The 22703-nt window shown below is 38.5% G+C and overlaps 1 non-coding gene across 1 annotated transcript; it reads left to right on the plus strand.

The window, feature by feature from the left end:
- Window positions 1-3627: 3627 nt before the first annotated feature.
- trnae-uuc (transfer RNA glutamic acid (anticodon UUC)) lies at window positions 3628-3699 on the plus strand. Its single transcript has one exon. It is a non-coding gene; the product is annotated as a tRNA-Glu (tRNA).
- Window positions 3700-22703: the final 19004 nt, after the last annotated feature.

Genomic DNA, 22703 nt, shown 5'->3' on the forward strand with positions numbered 1-22703 from the left:
CAGAATAAACATTAAAATACAAAAAGCAGTGACCTTGAAAATACAAATACTCTGGGACGTTATAGCTATATTGATCATCACAGCATACTACTGTTTTTTGTACATTACTGGTAATCAGTGGTGGAAGATGCATTCAGATCATTTATAAACTATACATATGTATACTTTTATTAAAATTACTTTTAGTTATGAGTTATACATGACTGAAAACCCAGATAAAGTCATTTTATTGGTGACTGTTTTGTACATAAAATAATCATAATGTAAAGAACATTCTGTAAAATCATCAACTTGATATCTGGAATATTGAGTAAGGCCATGTTGAAGATTGAAATCATTACAAAATGATTGGAACAAAAAATTTCATGGTCCTAACCTCATAGTAAAATTGACACTGTAGGCTGGAATTCACAGACCATCACAAATAACTGATGCATTTTACTGAAACAGACGTTCATTTTTAAGCTAATTTTACTAAAAGTTATTTTTTACCAATGTACTAAATGTGTCCTTTAAGTACAGCATTTGAGTAAATGTTGGGAATCAGTGAGTACCTACAGGAGCAGCACAGGTCTCCATGACTATGTTAGAAATAGTGCTTACCCCAACCCCGTATTGGAAACTGAGGGAACTGAACGTTTCTCCTGCACAAGAAATAAAGTAACTATAAAATATAGCAATACACACTTAAAAGTAATACTTGTTGAATCAAATATTGTTCTGCCGGACCCACCTGTTGCCAAAAACCGCATGGTCACAGCTAGACGCTCTTTTGGGGATATGGCCCGTCTCATTTGTGTGTGCTGCTTGGTTATGAGAGGTCCAACCATCCCCAGCAAGATATCAAACTCCTCTGCTGTCATCTGCAGAAGCTTCCTGAATCCAGTATTATCGTACATTTATTTGTATGGTGAGCACATTATAGTTTATAGGTTTTTACCAGAAAAAATGGGCAAGCCTACAGTATGGACAAGGAGTAAATTGTGATGGCTATATGACTGGATCAGAGCATCTCCAAAACTGCAGCTCTTGTGGCGTGTTCCCGGTCTGCAGTAGTCAGTATCTATCAAAAGTGGTCCAATGAAGGAACAGTAGTTTATGGCGGTGAGTGAGGGCAAGACTAGTGAGAAAACCTGAACACAATCAAAGGGGGCTGAACACAAATACAGATAACCAGATCACAGTTCTGGAGAAATGTTTACTTATCTTTAATTAGATAATAATGCAAGTCAAATAATCCACAAAACAAATCCAACAAGTCAGCTCAAAAGACTTGACAGTAGTTCCAAAGAATAAATCCCCAAAATCCACAAGGTTAATCCAAAAGCATACAAAAGGTTCACAGGAGTCTAATCAAAAAACAAAGTCAATACTTCCAAAAAGTCATTCTAATTAGTCCACAAAATAAATCCATAAGGCATTCAAAAGAGCACTTGTCAATCAATCAAAACAAAGAACTATACCAGATGCACAAAGTCTTTTAAGGACAAGGCCATAAAACAGAGCACACGGCTGACCTAGACTTAATCAAGGTACAGGAAACACTAAGCAAAGTATTTGTGGAGGAAAAGGGTGACTTAAATACACAAACCTAAACAAAGCACAGGAGACACCTATTAGACATAATGACAGAGACTGGACACCAACAAAAAGGCAGTGGGGGCCTCTAGTGACCAGAAAACAGTCCACAACCCTGACAGGAAACCAGTAGATATCAGTTTATATCTTGCTCTGTTCATGTTACAATTAGTTGCATATCTTACCTGTATATTTCAGTCTAGTTGTGTTGATTAATTAGTTGTTCATAAAATGGACATAATAAAGCATCCAAAAGTCAGAATGGACAAACCCATGTGTATAAATCACACCAAAATATGGATTTGAATTAAAACACTTAAGAGAAACATTATTTCAGACTTTTGGATAACAGCTGGATAGACTTTTATTTGATAATTATGTGCAGTATTGAGATTAAAATTTATACTTGATTTGGATTGGTCAGAAGGTGTTCAGCATGGACCTGATAGCAGTTCAGATTTCAAATCAAATCTCTCTTTTTTAAAGAATGTCCTCTTTCTGATTATATATATACAGTTATACAAACCAAAAAATAGTGTATGTCAAATATGTACAGAAGAAACTGAATTTGAGTTTAGAGACTAACTAACTAACTAACTAACTAACTAACTAACTAACTAACTAACTAACTAACTAACTAACTAACTAACTAAATATAATCACAATCGTTTACATCAGCAAACAAAACATTAATATAAATTATGTATACACAGTGCACATACTTGATCAAGCCACAATTATAAGGACATCCTAATGATTAGACTGGCCAACTATAAAAGAAGAATTCACATAATCAGAAAAAAATAAAAATTAATGGCCCCAAGTTTCAGAAAATATGCCAGTATTGCCCTTTATTGTGTACCTAATTTTATCCAAATGAATGAAGCTCATAACATCTTACTGCCAGTCATCAAAAGATGGAGGGAGAATTTGTTTCCATAGCAGAAGAATATGCCATCTAGCTAATAATGTTACCGTTAAACGTGACTTTATTGGATTACCCGCAGAACTGGCGAGGAGTTCACCAAATCGCTCAGTTAATAACGGCCGGGAACGCTTCCTCAACGGAATCCGAACACGATCACTGATTGCAGCCAGCAGCATGTTGGTGTTGTGTTCATTTCGATTCACTACGCAAAACGTTACATAACCAAAGTCACAGTACCATTGACCTCTTCAACTTAAATCGTTCTTAAGCTTCTTGATGAACTGAGGTGAACTCTCTTTTGGCTTATTTTCTCTCTCGGTGTCTGTGAGTGTCAGTCCCAGTGTCAGTAGAACTAATCATGTAGTGTATCCGGGTTGCAGGATTTTTTAATTTATTTGTTTTGTTTTTTTTTATTTAAAAAGCACAGAAGGTATCATTTGGGTATGAATCAGATCGTCTCTCGATATAGTGTCAAAAAAGACTACAACTATTCCAATCATGTCTAAATCAAAAGCCACTGCACCAGGCCAGAGGGGCGCCAGAACCCATATCACAACATGTAGCAGCTCCTTTTTCCTGCTAGCCCAGGTGTGTGGGGTGCCGCGATCATATAGTGGTTAGTACTCTGTGTTGTGGCCGCAGAAACCCCGGTTCGAATCCGGGTCACGGCATTGGCTTTTCCACATCACCGTTGAATGCTAGGCATGGCTTTTGGCCATTTGTCACTTGAAAAACATAAGCAGGTAGGACCCCGCTCCCCTTAAGATTCTAGGTTCGACTCCTGGCTGGCTCGGCTGCCTTTTAAGAGCCCAGAGGTGTGCCACAGACTCCAGCTGCCGAATTGCTGGCAGAGTAACACCTCCCACAATCCCTGAAATGCGGAGAGTCCTGTACTAGGAGGTATGCTGGCTTTCTGCACCAGGAACACCAGCCCACGCTCTGTCTAGCGGCTGATCTTCCGCTGGAGTGACAGCTCGAGTAGCTGAATGTTCGGTCAGCGCTGGCCGATTTTGTGCTCTGCAATGCAAGGTTCCCATGCAAAGCTCTGGATGATACCACGCCGGCGCTCAAACTGCTTGGTGGTCGAGTAAAATGCCGATCTCAACTCTCCTGGGGAACCCTCCCATATGGTCTAGCGGTCAGGATTCCTGGTTTTCACCCAGGCGGCCCGGGTTCGACTCCCGGTATGGGAACGTGACTTTATTGGATTGTCCGCAGAACTGGCGAGGAGTTCATCAAATCGTTCAGTTAATAACGGCCGGGAACCTGGTGGTGAACTGAAATCTAGCTTTTGTTGTTCAGCAGTAGTTGTTATCATGTGGGTGTGTGTGAAAGTTAGAGAGAGACCTTTGCACACTAACCTTGATGTGTCTGAGAAAATCAAAATATGTACCTCAGCCCTCACAACTACATGGAGTACACAAAAACAAAGTGTATTTCTGCACCTGTGGCCTTTGGATGGTGAGAAGTACAGACTAAACCGATGTATGGCCTGTGTATGAAATGCTTGTCTTTTCTTGATGGTAAAGCCAGTTTGAAACTACCTTAAAATCCTTCAGCGATACACTTTTCCATTTTTTCTGTAAAAAATCTACTCTGCATCAGATTTATGAACATTGTCACCACTGCCTCGCGGTGCCTTGTGCTGATGAGGATCACATTCCTCCCCCATTTCGGAATATAACTCACGACCATGGTGTTCTGCACCAGGGTGGGTGGTCTCTCTCACTTTCTCACACACACACACACACACACACACACAAAAGCCAGAAACTAAGCTTTCTTTGCTCAGGCCTATCTAAAGGGTTAACGGTGCCACATGGTCATCAACAGTAAAAATCACAAATTTTACCTCTTCCCAACAGGGAAAACCAGCAACAATCAAGAATGCATGATTATATAGTGTCATGGCTGTGCAGACAAAAAATGTGGTTATAATGGAAGTCTATGGGGCAAAAACAGCCACCAACAGTAAATTAGGGAGAAAAAATTTAATCTGATGCTGCAAAAAAAACTAAAAATGCATCAGAGCTAATGTTGTTACTAATCTTTGACATGTCCAAGACTGTGATAAAAAGTAAAAAAAATCTCCAGTCCACAATTACTTTATATATTGTTTTTTCCCCAAATCAGTGACATCATTTATGAACTTGGCAATTAAAGAGTTAAAATCCTGGATGTTTTTGAACATTTAGTAGTTTTGATCAGAACTGAGGTTGATTAACAGATTTATGCAAACAAAAGTTGAAAAAAAAAATCATCTGATATATTTTTACAGCAGTTTATTTTAGTGCATGTTTTCATCCCCAAACATAACATTAGGGTAGTGAATTTGAACTATTTCTATTTTTTGCAGATATATGCAGAATTCTACAGAGTTACTCGAGTTGATCTCAGGCAGATCTTTCTTAGTTACTTGGACTCACTTGCACCACGATTGATCAAGCTCTATAGATCAAGAAGTGGAGCCTTGGGAGGAGAAATTCAAATACTCCTAGACAGACTTGATGAACGGGTAACAACATCAGTTTACTTCAAATTGTGAGGTTTTAAAAAACATAACTGCATACTACAAATGTTAGCTGTAGTAAAAGCCATTTACTTTGTCCATGTTTTTCCTGCTTCCTATTTGTGTTTTAGACCACTGCTATCCTGACACACAGGAAATCTGCAGCACTTTGTGGCCTTCCCTTGTTTCTGAGAGAAAAGGAGGACAATCTACTGAGAACGTATCTGGTAATATTTTTTATCTTATCCGTCATGTCTAACATGGCTGGCCTGTGGAGACGTTTGTGAGAATGCTATCCTTTCTCAAATTGCATTTTAAGGGCATTCAGAATGTGCTATTGGGAGTGTATAGACTACAACCCAAACGACTCGCCTTAAAACAAAAATGTAAGTGTATTAAATATTTTAATGATTAGTGAACATAAGAAACCAAAACGCTCTCAATTTTACAGCAGTTGACTGACAATTTGGGTCGTCAGTAAAGCTGTAATATCTTAATGTTGCATAAAATGACACATAACCCAGCACACTTGCTCATTTGACTGATGTAGGATACAACTAAGCTGAAAGATAAGGGTCTTACTCAACCAATGCTGCTTGGAAGTGTGCTGGAATTTGAACACAACCTTCTGATCAAGCCTTCTGTCACTGAGCCATTACAACCATGCCAGAGCAACACCATAACTAGTTTGCATTGATTCAGCTATTTCTCCCACTGAATTAATGGCACTTAAAGATTCCAGTGAAGCAGTGCAAGCTAGCTGTAGTGATGGCTTTGAGTCTCTGATAAGAAGGTTGTGTGTTCAAGCCCCAGCACAAAACATAACTTCCTTGATTGTACCCTTGAACAAGACACTTCTTCTTTTTCTTATCTTTGTCCTGTATTGATTTTGACCCATAGTTTGTTGTCTCTGTAGGACACAGTCCAGAAGGAAACCTGCACTAAGGGACTCAAAGTAGATATCCTCAGTTTTGTTGAAGATGTGGCAATAACCAACCCAAACACAAGAAGTATAGCTGTGGTGCTGGAAGAGAAAATTGTGCTTGATGATGTTGATGACCTGCCAAATGCATTTGCTTTACTTTTTGGTATCATTTATGCACTTAACATTGAGTACCCGAAGAAGTATACCTTCGAGGTGACCCAGACATTATTTCTGCACCTTGGCTCTCAGTGTACTGCAAGAGTGCAGTCATTGAAGAATAAGCTTCTGAAGCTGGATGTTTAATCTTGGCTGCTGTTTATAAAAAAGTTAACAGTTATCTATGCACTTTCATAGTTTTGTTATTGGAGCTGAGTTTGTTGGACTTGTTTGTTGAACTGTTCAAGCTGCAGCTGTGAAGCCATAGCAAAGTCATTTTTGGTCTTTTTCCATTGTTTTACCCAAATCTGATTACTTAGAAATATACAGAATACTTGCTGACTCAAAAGGTTCAGACTGTAGTTTCATGGCCATAGCAGTGAATCCAGAAAAAGTCGTCGTTGTATATTTCTCAATATTTCATCTAGTTGTGTTTTGTATTCAGTGATTATTTGTTCTTTTTATTTGTTTTGGTCTCAAAATCTCTAACACTGCTTTTTTCACTCCTTGGACTCAGATTGTTTATGTACCATTGTTTAATTCAGGCTTACTCTTTTATAATTGGTGCAAAATTTTATATCGTTTTTTATTCCTATTTGCAAACTTTCTTTCATGTTTGTATCGATTTATTGCATTATAATTGATATTTTATTGAAGATAAATGATATTAATATTGAAAAGAGAGCTTTTTGTGAAATGTATATTCAGTGCCATGAATAATGTCTGGATTTTTGGTTGCGGTCATTTGTTTCTGTTTACTGGAGAGTTATTGAGACTCAGTGCCTTGGTTTTATTAAATGTTATTCAATAAATAATAGCATTTATTCAAGTTGGATTGACTCATATTCTGTCTTGGAAAAGTCTCTAAATATCTGTTCACTCTTAAACTCTTCCAGTAATCAGTTCTGCTGTTTGTAACACCTCAGCTTATGGACAGACTGAGATGCAGACAGATACCATAAGCACAGACACAGCTCTTATTTTATATGCCACCATTTGCTCTTTAAAGACTTGTCTCATTTGTTTTAAAATGGATTTGAATGGGCTTGAACACGCGTATGAAAACAAACAAAACGTTACACGTCTCATTATCAACTTCTTTGGAACATTTATTAATAAACTTGAACGAGCATCGGCTCTGTACATCCGACATTAACACTATAAACGTTTTACATAGAGTGCATTGTATAACGTAATGACATCACACCCAAATGAACCGTAATACATTCAATAAAACAAGAGTAGTTCGGCTGATGCCGTAATCTAACGAGTAAGAGTGCAATACTTAACACCCACACTTGCTCTTAGCTTATTAAGTTACCTGAAAACAAAATAACAAATAAGGCTTCTCTTTCACATAAACGATGTAAACATAAACCTTTTACTCTTTTAAGTACCAAACACGTCTCGAGCAAACCTCTTTAACTTTAGCTTAGTGGCTGGCTTTGTCATAATGTCAGCAACCATTTGCTCTGTAGGTATTCCAAGATTACCTTGCCGTCATTCACAGTTTCCTTTATAAAGTGCTACTTGATGTCAATGTGCTTGCACCTTTGCCTGTAAACTGGGTTTCTGGCTATTGCTATTGTACCTTGGTTGTCTTCATACACTTTTGTTTGTGCGTATTGGTATGTATCCATACCTTTGAGTAGCTGCTCTAAGTAGATACATTCCTGAATGGCTGATGATAAGGACATGTATTCTGCTTCGCAAGTAGATAATGCTACTGTTGGCTGTTTTCTGGGTTTCCATGAGATCAGAGTAGTAGAGTAGTAGAGGTCACAGTATTTATTTCCACAATGAAATATTGAAATTTGGAGATTTTAGAGACTCAATGGTGAGGGACAAAATAGTCTGTGGGATTCCTGATAATGGTCTCAGGGAAAGACTGTTATGTGAACCAGCTCTGACCCTGGAGAAATCAGTCAATATGTGTAGACCTGCTGAAATAACTTGTGCACAAGCCAAGGAACTACATAGAGAAGATGCTGCAGTGCAGGCCATTAAAAAAGAGGAGCAAAACACATTTTGCAAAGCAAAAACTGCAAAGAATGAAAACCCCAAAGAGTAAATGTTGAAGATGTGGAGGCAAAATCTGCAACAATAATGTCTCTCCTGCGATGTCTTGGAGACCAAGATGACCTGTTAGACCTCCTGAAAGGCTTATTGAAATTTGTTAAATATTTCAAGGACTGGGGCTATATTCATGTGTTTTACCTCTTTTCTCTCTCTTATGTTAGTCAGCATGACTATGGTGGCAGATTTGTGCTCCCAAACCATTCTCCAGAAATCAGCCACTGTCTCCGGTTTCGGACCTGCAAACAGACCTTTTTAAAGCTTTCCAGCAGAAAGTCATGACATTCAGTAAATTCATTCTGACATTCACTCTTCTGATCTGTATGCTGTGTAACGTGTGGGTGACTGCTTCTGTGTTAGAATCTTGAAAACTGATGAAACCCTCAGATGAAAGGTCACTTACACTAACTACTAGCTGTAGTTAACTTTAGGTCTACACATATTGACTGCTTTCTCCAGTGTCAGAGCTGCTTCACATAACAGTCTTTCCCTGAGACCATTATCAGGAATCCCACAGACTATTTTGTCCTTCACCACTGAGTCTCTAAAATCTCCAAATTCACAAGTCTTACTTAGTGTGTGCAGTTCCGCAAGGTACTGGTCAAAACTCACTCCTTGTGTTTGGTCAGCAGAGAAAAACTTCTCAAAAGTGACATTCTTACTTGGCACGAAGTATTATGGAACATGTGCCACACACAAGACCTGAAATAATTGTTTGGTCTAAAAACCACACACCTGGCAACACACAAACATCATCTGACATTCACTGAATTGAACTAGATGACTGTTCCTGAGAAAATTCAGCAACTTATTATTTCAATCAATTTACGCACTAGGCTTTCTCACAACAAATCAATCTCACTGTTGGATATGTAATCTAATGATGATGAGGTAGTTCTAGGTTTCGCCTTGTTTTATATAAGCTGTATCCGATACTGCCATCCTGTGGTGAGATTGAGAATTGACCTAATACAGGAGACTTACTATCAGGTACCACAGAGTATAGAAGTAATGCATTAAGTCTCTTTATATACTTTCACAAGAAGACCAGCCTGTAACCACTTAATGAAATAAAAATAATAAATGAATTAAATGACTTGAATGAAATTTGTTTTTATACTTGTACTTCTTGATATAATAAATAGCTTTTCTTTTCTTTTCTTTTTTAAACACTTCAGTTTCAGACATCTGAATCAGTGTTTATAAGTTAGGTCTGGTGATTAATTTCAGCTGGAGGATGTGGAAAGAAAACAAGGCCTGTCCCTGCACTTTCCTTCACTTAAAGCACTCTGAAATTTCCTTCAGGATGAATGTAAAAGTTTACAGAATTGCCATATTTGGCTGACGGTCTGTGTGCTCAGCTGTTTAAAGAGGCAGAAGGCCATCATACAGAGGTGGCAGCAGGAATAACACAGGCTACTGACTTAACACCTTACTACACACTGTGTCACTTTAAATTTCATTCATTCTCAGACATTTGGACCCCACTATATATTTTATTGTGGCCTTAGCAAGGCTATAAAGTGTCCAGCTTTTATATATTTCTTTTCTGTTTTGTACATTCCTTATTTTGAAGGCTAGTGTATTAATTTAAGTGTGTTCATTTATGACAGAAATGGCCTCAATGTGTCTTAAAATGTCCTTGTTTTGTCTGTGCAGGCAACATTTATAACTGATTCCAGGTGTTTTGAGGAAATGCATCTCAAGCTCTGACATACTGCTGTGGCTGAAATTGATTTTTAAGACACTAATGTACATGGAAGTTGCTGGACAAAGCTCAGTCTGATGGTGTGGTTTTAGATCATTTGTGGCATATCTTGCTTCTTGTCATAGATAAATGTGATCTGTCTGAAAATGGAAAAATGGTGTTGGCAGTAGGACTAAAAGGGAACTGGAAGCAAACATTTTGATCAGTGGAGTTAATAAAGCTTATCTAACAGTTAGAACAGCTGTCCTGTGTGACTGAACAAAAGTGAAGCAAACAGATTTCTTCAGCAGGGGGTATCTGTCTCGTAAGCTGTTTAGTGAAGAGGAATTCTGCAGTATGATTAATGCTGTCACACCTGACTAATGGTGTCTGAACTCAAGCCACCCTACACTTGGAATAAATGAGGGACGCTGTGTCCACCTGTGTCCAGGGGGTGATGTTTCACAGCGAGGGTCTGAATTCATCTATCTAATAATCCCACTCCTAATCAAACCCAGCCTTAGATATGATTTAAATTATGGTAGAATAACTATGTTACTCATATGGGAAATGTCTCAATCAATAATGCTTTACATTATGGTCCCCTTAAATGATATTATTTAACATTAGTTTACATAAACAAACCATGTATGTCAGTATTAATATACCCCGCCTACTGCTGAACAACAAAAGCTAGATTTCAGTTCACCACCAGGTAAAACAATTAGTTTGACTGAACTCAATAAATTGGTTGCTGCATTTATTGTTGAGGAGATGCAGCCACTCTTCACTGTGAAGGCGCCGACATTTTGTAATATCATCAGCAAAATCAGGGAAATGGACAGGGGCCGTGCTCTCCGATCGCAAAACCTTTACAAGCTTTTTGGACAAGGCATATATAGAAATGGAGGCAGACCTGAAGAAAACATTTGCAGATTGATCTAATTTTAGAATGACTTTAGGAAGACTATATTGCACTCTTTAATGTCTTTATTAACTTGGACTGTGAGTTTACTTTGTAATGTAACACATATAGGTTTCTATGTGTATAAAATGAAAAGAGAACGAATCTACTGGTCAAATTTAAGAAAAAGTATCGCAAAAGTAACGTAACGCATTACTTTTTATAAAAAATAACTAAGTAATGCAATTAGTTACTTTTTTAGGGAGTAAAACAATATTGTAACGCATTACTTTTAAAAGTAACTTTCCCCAACACTGAATATAATATAATAACAAATATATAATATATTTGTTATTTTTCACATTTTAGTAAACCATTTAAAGGTTGTGAAATTCTGTAAAAATGATCTGTATATGAGTGAAAAATTCAGTTTGTGTTGCGTTTAAAGGAAACTTTTATACATATACTGATGGCTAAAAATAATCAGAATGAGACCGCAATAGGAACAAATATAAACATTTATTTAAGCAAAGTCTATAAGAAGTATACAAATAAGTTTATTTCTAAACAATTCTATATATGTATTTACAATCTATAGGCTATTGATGGGAATAGGGGGAGTGGGATAGGAACAGAGGGATAGATTAATAAGGGATGATTATTAAGGGACGAGGGATCTTAAATGCTAAGGTTAAGCCCTTCTTCAGGTCCTGGGGTTCACTGTACAAACCTGTAGGAAAGAAAAGAGATTTTTTAAATATTAAGTTGATCAAAAATAGAAATAAAATGATTTCATACTTACGTGTGGAGCCTGAGCAATGTAGGAAAAAGAAGTGAGAGAAAAGAAGATGAAATGAAACAGAGGAAGAAAAGATGAAGTGGGTAAGGGGAAAGACATTGCTCAGAGTTCCTCCAAAATGTCCATCATCAGCTGGACGTGCAGCTTGAGGAGTCGCTGAACTGTGGTGGCTAAGGCTGCTGGGTCACTGTAGAGCTCCAGAGGCTGAGTGAAGAGTACTTCAGCAAGCTCTGTAAGGTAATCCTATTGACAAATTCCACCCACATCCAACATAGTGTCACTGAGTTTAAGATACAATCCTGAGAATTTGTGGATCGTGGCATCAGAAGATATTCAACACTTACAATAAGCACTGTGAAGTACAGCTCTGCTGCAGGCTCCCACACGTCCACGTCCCACATGCTGAAGAGCGCAAGCAGGCGCTCCAAGAAACCTCCCTTAAACTTTTGGAAAGAAAGACAAGCTTCATTAATGCCATGTCTTATCAGGTTTAAAAAATATGGAAAAAGAAAACCAGATCAAATAGACCATGTTCTGAAACTCAAACATTGCTTAGAAATCTCCTGATAAGACACTTACTGGCTGAGGTTTTGAGCCATTTATAAAGTAGCTGAAGAAAATCAGCTCAAAAAAACATCCAGGAAGTTGTAGTGGTGGTCCTGCACAGAGTAGAAAAGATACAAAAATAAATTAGCTTTACATATTGGAGTCCTGTTTTCTATATTAGCAAAATCTTTTATCGTTAAACATCTGTCATTTCACACAGGCGTTTATTAGCTTACACAGGAGCTGAGCTCTGCTTTAATCGATTCCTGATTGGAAGGCGTCCTCAGGAATCGAATCAGGGCCTCGTAGGCCAACTGCACACCAACTGCATCCTGTTAAAGCAAACGAAAAAATCTCTGTAACTCACTTTGGCTATGGCTGAGAAACTGAAATTATTTCCATCACAAAAATGATACAGTCTTTCATCATTCTGAAGTCACCTGGTTGTTAGCTGCTGCCAGTCGCATGACCATCTTCTTTCCAGCCATGAACAAGAAGTTCTGGTTGTGGATGCTGGCAAGCAGAGTCTGAATATAAGACAGCACACAATATAAAAGTTAAAGCAGAGTGGACTTTACCTGCGCAGTAACAGCAGCTGAATAAAGGTTTTACTCACAGCAAACGCCTCACGAAGCGCGGGCACCTTCAGGCCGATTTCAGTCACCCCTCTGTCTGAAAGATGGCAGCTAAGAAACAAGACATGTAAATGTTTAGTGTATATTAAACATACAATACACTGTTACATCATTAAAGAGTGAAGAGGATCGTACCAAATAAAGGGCACCTCCAACTCCTCTGGGTTAAGGCGCTCCTCACTCTCCTGCAAGCCAAATCATTAAATCATTAAAACTCACACAGTAAATTTTGTTGTAATGGTTTACTGTTGAATAAAAAAAATATCCACACTGAAGACAAATAAAAGCACAACTGACAAAATTCTAAAAGTTACTAACTACAAGATACACTTCATGACAGTGCAATAAATTTACCACAAAATAATGTGGCACGACGAATGATGTCTCCATTCGGTTACAGGAGATGAACTCTGTAACCCTCCCAGATTCAGCCTTAAGAGAACAAATTAAAGTGAACACAATTAGTCACTGCAATTAACAAAAGTTTTGTGATGCCACAACAAATAATCCCTTACCTGTATGCCAGTGAAACAGTTCTCTATGGAGGACTCATAAGGGAATCCCTGCAAATGACAAAAAGCTGAAACTCAAGATCTATTTCACAAACGTGAGCGTCTAATAATCATCAAGGTCACTTCTCTTCCTCAGAGTAATTAAGTCTGTGATTACCATGTGATTCAAGCTGCTCGTCTTGGTGGATTTAAACCAACAAAGACGGCTCTGTGGGCCCCTTATCATCCCCAGGAAGTATGTTTTCATTTCCACTGACTGAAAATAGAGAAACAAAACTAAACATTACAACTTGTAAAGACGGGTGTTTGTGTGTTTGTATCTCAGCTGCTGCACTGTAGAATACCTTGAACTGGGAGATGGAGGCCTGTGCAGAGAGGAACTGAATATTACACCAAGCGCTGATCAGCTCACCAGCATCGAGCGGCTGTGAAATGTAGAGCATGAAGATCATAAGTGCTTCTTATCATATCAGATTTATACTAACATTCTTTACAGTAAAAACAACCTTGTAAAATCCATTGATTGGCTTTAGGAAATAAATGAAGGATTTTCTTACCAGAATGACAGCTGAAGGTTCTTCGTGTGGTTCGGTGGGCAGCAGCTGCAGGATTGGCTCAATGACCTTAACACACACACACAAACACACACAAACACACACACACACACACTTAGAAAAAAGTGGCCTGTAGGTTTTAAATGAGGTTAAAATATTACTATTTAACTGACACATACCTGGAGGACAGAGGGAGTATCTGCTGATTCCTCCAGCACATCCACAGGCTCTGCAATAGATTATTTTTCTGTGACTCAGAATTATGACTCTTCAATTACACAATATCAAACTTTCCTATTAATGCATAAAAGTTAATAAAGCAGTGAGTTTGATAATTAGTTAACTTGTGAAGAAACAGAAAAATTGTAGCAGTCAGATTGTGTAAATTCACTGTACATGTGACCTGATTAAACTCTCTAAAACCTCCTGCCCCTGTCCACCACCCAAATCTATAAAAAATATTATACTGTATAATTATTAAAACCTTTATACTCACTATGATATTGTGGAAATGAAACGATTAGTGAAGTTCTCTAGGTAGATACCATACACCGCTCAGCCATAACATTATGACCACCTGCCTAATATGTTGTTGGTCCCCTTTTTGCTGCCAAAACAGCCCTGACCTGTCGAGGCATGGACTCCACTAGATCCCTGAAGGTGTGCTGTGGTATCTGGCACCAAGATGTTAGCAGCAGATCCTTTAAGTCCTGTAAGTTGCGAGGTGGGGCCTCCATGGATTGGACTTGTTTGTCCAGCACATCCCACAGATGCTCGATTGGATTGAGATCTGGGGAATTTGGAAGCCAAGTCAACACCTCATTCTCATTGTTGTGCTCATCAAACCATTCCTGATCCATTTTTGCTTTGGGGCACGGTGCATCATCCTGCTGAAAGAGGCCACAGACATCAGGAAATACCGTTACCATCAAAGGGTGTAGATGGCCTGCAACAATGCTTAGGTAGGTGGTTCATGTCAAAGCAACATCCATATGGATGGCAGGACCAAAAGGTTTCCCAGCAGAACATTGCCCAAAGCATGACACTGCCTCCGCCAGCTTGCCCTCTTCCCATAGTGCATCCTGGTGCCATGTGCACACACACCCGTCCATCCACGCCATGTTAAAGAAAACTTGATTTATCAGACCAGGTCACCTTCTTCCATTGCTTCGTGGTCCAGTTCTGATGCTCACGTGCCCATTGTTGGTGCTTTCAGTGGTGCACAGGGGTCAACATGGGAGCCCTGACTATGCAGTCCCATAAGTAACAAACCGTGATTTACTGTGTATTCGGACACCTTTCTATCAGAACCAGCATTAACTTCTTCTGTCTTTTGTCTGTGTGTATGTGTATGTGTGTGTGTGTGTGTGTCTTAAGGTTGTTGAGCCAATCCTGCCGCAGCTACCCACAGAAACTCACTCCACATCTTCAGCTGTTGTTCTGGTAACCAAACCTGTCATTTATTTACTAAATCTGATCTCTGGATTTTCCAAGTGACAGAATGTTTGAAAGTGTTAGTGTGAAACTGCTATGATAAAAAACACTGATGATCCTCATCTTCTACTTTTCACAGCCCCTCAGTGCTGGTGAGCTGAACAGCACCTGCTGTAATGTTGAGTACAACACTGCAGACTCCTCCAACTCCCAGTCTGGGGTATTGTACAGTGCTGCAGCTGAGATACAAACACACACACATCCTTCTTTACAAGTTCTAATGTTTAGTTTGGTTTCTCTATTTCTAGGCAGTGGACGTTAAGGGATACTTCCTCGGGATGATAAGGGGTCCTGAGAGTGGTTTTTGCTGGTTTAAAACCACCAAGACGCGCTACTTCGACCAGCTGGTAATCACCATCTTTGTTACTCTGATGAAGAGAATTGATATTAATGATTATTAGATGAACACTTTTGAGAAGTAGATCTTGAGTTTCAGCTAATTGTCATTTGCAGGGATTCCCTTATCAGACCACCATCGAGGACCATTTCACTGTCATACAGGTGAGGGATTATCTGTTGTGGCGTCACAAAACTTTTGTTAGTTGCAGTGACTAATTGTGTTCACTTCAAATTGTTCTCTTAAGGCTGAATATGGGAAGGTTACAGAGCTCCTTTCCTGTAACCGGGTGGAAACCATCATGGAGCCACTTGAGGATTATGTGGTAAATTTATTGCAATGTCATGAAGTCTTTATTGTAGATAGTAACTCTTGGAATTTTGTACACATATGGGTCTGCAGTGTTCATTTATATATATTTTTTAATTTAACAGCAAACCTTTAAAAAGGTGTCCTGCACGTTCCTGCATGTGACTAAAGATGGTCAGGTGAACACCTCCACCTGGGAGCAGGAGCAGGTTGACTCTCCCCACAGTGATTCAGAGGAACAGTACGACTCTGAGGTAATTCTGTGTTTCAGACCTGATGTGTATCTACAGATGCTGCTATTCCCCTGAATGGGAGGCTGTAACATTTACTGTGTGAGTTTTAATGATTTATTGCTAATGTGTCTTGCAGGAGAGTGAGGAGAGCCTTAGCCAAGAGGAGATGGAGGTGCCCTTTACTTGGTACGCTTCTCTTCACAGTTTAATGGTATAAAGGAGTAATGTATGTTTAATACACTAAGCATGTAAATCTTTTGTTTCTTAGGGACCATCTTACAGAGAGAGGGGTAACTGATATCGGCCTGAAGCTGCATGCTCTCCGTGAGGCGTTCGCTGTGAGTAAAACCTTTGTTTAGCTGCTGTTTTTGCTCAGGGGAAGTTCACTCTGCTTTAACTTATATTATGTGCTGTCTAATATTCAGATTCATCTTACCTGCATCCACAATCAGAACTTCTTGTTCGTTATGGGGAAGAAGATTGTGATGCCTCTGGCATGTCCTATGTAAGCTTATAAATGCTTGTGTAACATGACAAATGTTTAAATCTAAAAGATTTTGATGTGATAGAAAACAGGACTCCATTATGTAAAGCTAATTTCTTCTTGTAACTTTTCTCTTCTGTGCAGGTCTACCACTACAACTTCGTGGACATCTTTTTGTTGGATTGTGACAGTGATGATGCAATTTGTCTATAGGATCAGCTTACAGATCTCGCTGAAGTGCTGTTTACTCAGCCCCCGGAGTTCTACCAAGACCCAGCAGCCTTAGCCAGCAAACTGAGACCTTTCCTCAGACAGAGTGTCCAGAAGATGATGGACATCCCTCTATCCTTGTCTATATAGATAACTGCTAATAGTAATTAGTATAAATAGTAGCTGCAAATAATATTGTTGTAAATAAACTTATAGTTGTATAGTGTTTATATAGTTTACTTTAGTAAATGTTTTCATTTGCTCCTATTACCGTCTCATTCTGATTATTTTTAGTCATCAGTATGTCTACTGTATAACTGCAATAGTGTGAATGAGAGTACATTCCTACACACCATAAAGTCTGATCATCTTTATTTGCACTGACCTTCATCAGTGATGCTGCCACTGCTGGAGCCACCACTACTTTTAGAACATGGTTGGGAAGAAGCAGAAGACAGGGTTTCACCAATTAGAGGCTTAGGAGTTGGGGATGGCGATGGAGTCAGGGTAGGGGATGTACTCTTAGATGTGGAGGAATTCCCAGACTAAGGTCTCTTTTTCAGATCAACCTTCTGTGGAGATTGTAGGCTAGTGTTAGGTTAGATTGATGGAAATGAACAATACTCATAAAACACACTGACTTGGTACAGTTAATATATAGTAGTTTCTATCAGAGATACACACTCGCTCACTTATTAAGACTATTTGTACAGTCCCCTCTGAAAATACTCAAATGTTTTTTTTTTTATACTTTGAAGACAATTTGGCTTTAAGTTCCAAAAAAGTATATAAGGCTAAAGACCAGAATTCTCAGATTTCATTTCCAGATATTTACATCTAGATGTGTAAACAACAACCTGTTATTTTTTCCACAATCAAAATACTGGACATGTGACTGGTGTGTCCTGTTGCACAGATGTCCTGTGCTGACTGAATGAATGTTACTGATACTGAACAATTGGGAGAGCTGGTACAGTTCACAAAGTCTCAGAATGATTTTGCTCTCTGGTCAGCTCTCCTCATTTCTCTAGCTGGTCATTTAAACTCAGTAAAGATGAATGTTTTGCCTAGATTTAAAAAAAATTTACATAGAAAGAACAACTGGTTGTGAGTAATTCTGCTTAGTTTCATGATTTTGTGATGCTCAAACGGCTCACAACAAATTTTTACATTTATCAGTCCATTGACTGGACATGGTTTTGGCCTGACTCCTGCAGTACTAGACTATGTCCACTAGAGGCTCTTTCACATTTATTTTAATTTCTTTACAATATGGTTTCATTTTCACAATTCATATATACAGAGTCAACCAAAAATGTATATACACTTCAGGAGAAGAAAAATAGTATGATGTAAATTATATTAGTATAATATTAATAATATTATCATAATATCATCATATATATCAATCTATAATGTATAGCAATAAATTTAGTAACACAATACAATATTGGGCCCATAGTGCGAGGGCCCGTCATTGCTGCTTGCAGCTATATTTATTATTTTTTCTGATTATGTGAATTCTTCTTCTATAGTTGGTCAGTCTAATCATTAGGATGTCCTTATAATTGTGGCTTGATCTTGATCAAAAGTGTATTGAGTACAAGTATGTGCACTGTGTGTACATAATTTATATTAATGTTTTGTTTGCTTATTTAAACGATTGTGATTATATTTAGTTAGATAGTTAGTCAGTTATTTAGTTAGTTAGTTAGTTAGTTAGTTAGTCTCTAAACTCAAATTCAGTTTCTTCTGTACATATTTGACATACACTATTTTTTGGTTTGTATAACTGTATGTATATAATCAGAAAGAGGACATTCTTTAAAAAAGAGAGATTTGATTTGAAACCTGAACTGCTATCAGGTCCATGCTGAACACCTTCTGACCAATCCAAATCAAGTATAAATTTTAATCTCAATACTGCACATACAGTCTTATGCAAAAGTTTAGGCACCCCTTGATAAATAACAGATTTTGGTGATTTTTTAATTGAAAAGATGTTAACACCGTCTCTCTTGGAAATGGAAAAAATGCACAATATTTTCAGCAAACATTGATGCATAGTTACTTCTTATGCCATAAATTGAACAAAAATAAAAAATAAAAACATTATTATGGCACTGTGCAAAAGTTTGGGCACTCCAAGAGTTCCAGAGTCTCAGATTCTTTTTACAAAGTTTCAGACCTTAATCAGCTCGTTAGATCTGATGCATGGCAACAGCTGTCATTAGTAAATGCCAATTTCAAAGCTTTACAAATACTTTGACTCTTCAAACCTTCAAACACTTGTGGACATGCAACAACCATGGGTTCCTCCAAACAGCTGTGTAAGACTCTGAAAATGAAAGTTATTGATGCCCACAATGCAGGAGAAGGCTACAAGAAGATAGCAAAGCGTTGTCAGCTTGCAGTTTCCACAGTGAGAAATGTAATTAAGAGATGGCAGTTCAGGGGAACTGTGGAGGTCAAGATGAGATCTGGAAGACCAAGAAAACTCTCGGAGAGAACTGCTCATATGCTGGTCAGAAAGACAAATCAAAACCCCCATTTGACTGCAAAAAACCTGCAGGAATATTTAGCAGACTCAGGAGTGGCGGTGCAGTGGTGGAGCGATCCTTGCACAGATAAGACCTTCATGGAAGAGTCAGCAGAAGAAAACCTTACCTGCGTCCCCATCATAAAATCCAACGTCAGAAGTATGCAACACAACATCTACAGAAGCCTGATGCATTTTGGAAACAAGTGCTGTGGACTGATGAAGTTAAAATAGAACTCTTTGGCCACAATCAGCAAAGGCATGTTTGGAGAAAAAAAGGAGCAGAATTTCATGAAAAGAACACCTTGCCAACTATTAAGCATGGGGGTGGATCTATCATGCTTTGGGGTTGTGTTGCAGCCAGTGGCACAGGAAACACTGCACGGGTGGAGGGAAGAATGGATTCCACTAAATACCAGCAAATTCTGGAAGCAAACATCACACCATCTGTACAAAAGCTGAAGCTGAAAAGAGGATGGCTTCTACAACAGGACAATGATCCTAAACATACCTCGAAATCCACTATGGAGTACCTAAAGAGACGCAAGCTGAAGGTTTTGGAATGGCCATCACAGTCCCCTGATTTAAACATCATTGAAAATTTGTGGGTAGATCTTAAAAGAGCTGTGTATGCAAGACGACCAAAGAATATTACAGAACTAGAAGCCTTTTGCAAGGAAGAATGGGAGAAAATCCCAAGTACAAGAATTGAAAGACTTTTAGCTGGCTATAAAAAGTGTTTGCAGTGGTGATATCTCCCAGAGGAGGTGTTACTAAGTACTGATTATGTAGGGTGCCCAAACTTTTGCACAGTGCCACAATAATGTTTTTATTTTTTATCTTTGTTCAATTTATGGCATAAGAAGTAACTATGCATCAATGTTTGCTGAAAATATTGTGCATTTTTTCCATTTCCAAGAGAGACTGTGTTAACATCTTTTCAATTAAAAAATCACCAAAATCTGTTATTTATCAAGGGGTGCCTAAACTTTTGCATACGACTGTAATTATCAAATAAAAGTCTATCAAGCTGTTATCCAGAAGTCTGAAATAATGTTTCTCTTAAGTGTTTTAATTCAAATCCATATTTTGGTGTGATTTATACACATGGGTTTGTCCATTCTGACTTTTGGACGCTTTATTATGTCCATTTTATGATGAAACAGGAAAAGACTTTGAAAATCATCTGTCATTTTCTGATCATGTTAAATATCAACACAACTAGACTGAAATATACAGGTAAGATATGCAACTAATTGTAACATGAACAGAGCAAGATATAAACTGATATCTACTGGTTTCCTGTCAGGGTTGTGGACTGTTTTCTGCCCACTAGAGACCCCCACTGCCTTTTTGTTGGTGTCCAGTCTCTGTCATTATGTCTAATAGGTGTCTCCTGTGCTTTGTTTAGGTTTGTGTATTTAAGTCACCCTTTTCCTCCACAAATGTTTCCTGTACCTTGATTAAGTCTAGGTCAGCCGTGTGCTCTGGTTTATGGCCTTGTCCTTAAAAGACTTTGTGCATCTGGTATAGTTCTTTGTTTTGATTGATTGACAAGTGCTCTTTTGAATGCCTTATGGATTTATTTTGTGGACTAATTAGAATGACTTTTTGGAAGTATTGACTTTGTTTTTTGATTAGACTCCTGTGAACCTTTTGTATGCTTTTGGATTAACCTTGTGGATTTTGGGGATTTATTCTTTGGAACTACTGTCAAGTCTTTTGAGCTGACTTGTTGGATTTGTTTTGTGGATTATTTGACCTGCATTATTATCTAATTAAAGATAAGTAAACATTTCTCCAGAACTGTGATCTGGTTATCTGCATTTGTGTTCAGCCCCCTTTGATTGTGTTCAAGTTTTCTCACTAGTCCTGCCCTCACTCACCGCCATAACCCACTTTTTTATATAGATATATTCATTCAGAGATCTGGTGAAGACCACACCTCTATGGGTCAGGGCTGCAGGGCTATTTTGGCAGAAAAAGGAGGACTAACAATATTAGGCAGGTGGTCATAATGTAATGGCTTAAAAGTTTATGCATGTATATACACTACTGTTCAAAAGTTTTAGAACACCCCAATTTTTACAGTTTTTTATTGAAAATTATTCAGTTTAATGTCTCATTGCACTCTGAAATGAAAGCATAGTACAAATAAGCAACTGGAGTTAAAAAAGAAATCATGGAATCAATTCATAGACCAAAATGTATTCTAAACTTTTGACTCATCGAAGTAGCCACCTTTGGCAGATCTAACAGCTGAACACACTCGTGGCATTCTTTTTACAATAGAAATCAAATATTCTTCAGAAAGTTCTTCCCAAATCTGTTGCAGAAATTTCCATAAATGTGTGGCACTTGTAGCTTTGCTTTCACTCTTCTGTCCAGTTCATCCCAAACCAGCTCCATGGGGTTTAAGTCTGGAGACTGTGCTGGCCACTCCATGTTTTCAAGCTTACCATCTTGTTCTTTTTTCCTGAGGTAGTTCTGGCATAGCTTGGACTTGTATTTTGGGTCATTATAGGATGAACCCCTGACCAACTAGGTGCATACCAGAGGGTATTGCATGGCGCTGCAGAATGCTGTGGTAGCCGTTTTGGTTCAGGGTGCCTCTCACTCTGTACAAGTCACCGACCCTGGATCCAGCAAAACAGCCCCAGACCATCACACTTCCTCCTCCATGTTTGACAGTTGATGCCACACACTGTGGAACCATCCTTTCGCCTACTCGACGGCGTACAAAGATCCTGCGTGATGAACTGAAGATTTCAATTTTTTATTCATCAGTCCATAATACCTTCTTCCAGTCTTCAGTCTTCCAATGACGTTGTTTCATGGCCCAGGCAAGCCTCTTTGTCTTATTCTGACGTCTTAGTAATGGCTTTCTTGCTGCAACTCGTCCTGTCAAACCTGCAGCTCAAAGTCTTCTCTTCACAGTTGAAACTGAGACTTGCTTACTACGACCACTATCAAGCTGTGCTTGAAGCTGTTGTCCTGTGAGCTGCCTATCACGCAAGCTGTTAACTCTCAGAAATTTGTCCTCTGATTCAGTTGTGGCTTTGGGTCTGCCAGACCTCTTCCTGTCAGAGTTTGCCCCAGTTTCTGAGTGCCTTTTGATGGTGAAGGAAACTGTACTCACTGACACCTTGACTTTCTTTGCAATTTCTCTGTAGGAAAGACCTACATTTTTAAGTGTTATGATGGTCTGTCTCTCTTCCATTGTTAATTGACTTTTTCTCGCCATTTTTGTAGCAACACGCTACTTTCTGCAGTACAATACTGTTCAAC

The sequence above is a fragment of the Hemibagrus wyckioides genome, unplaced genomic scaffold (assembly GCF_019097595.1).
Source record: "Hemibagrus wyckioides isolate EC202008001 unplaced genomic scaffold, SWU_Hwy_1.0 Contig9, whole genome shotgun sequence".
In the NCBI taxonomy this organism is placed as follows: Eukaryota; Metazoa; Chordata; class Actinopteri; order Siluriformes; family Bagridae; genus Hemibagrus; species Hemibagrus wyckioides.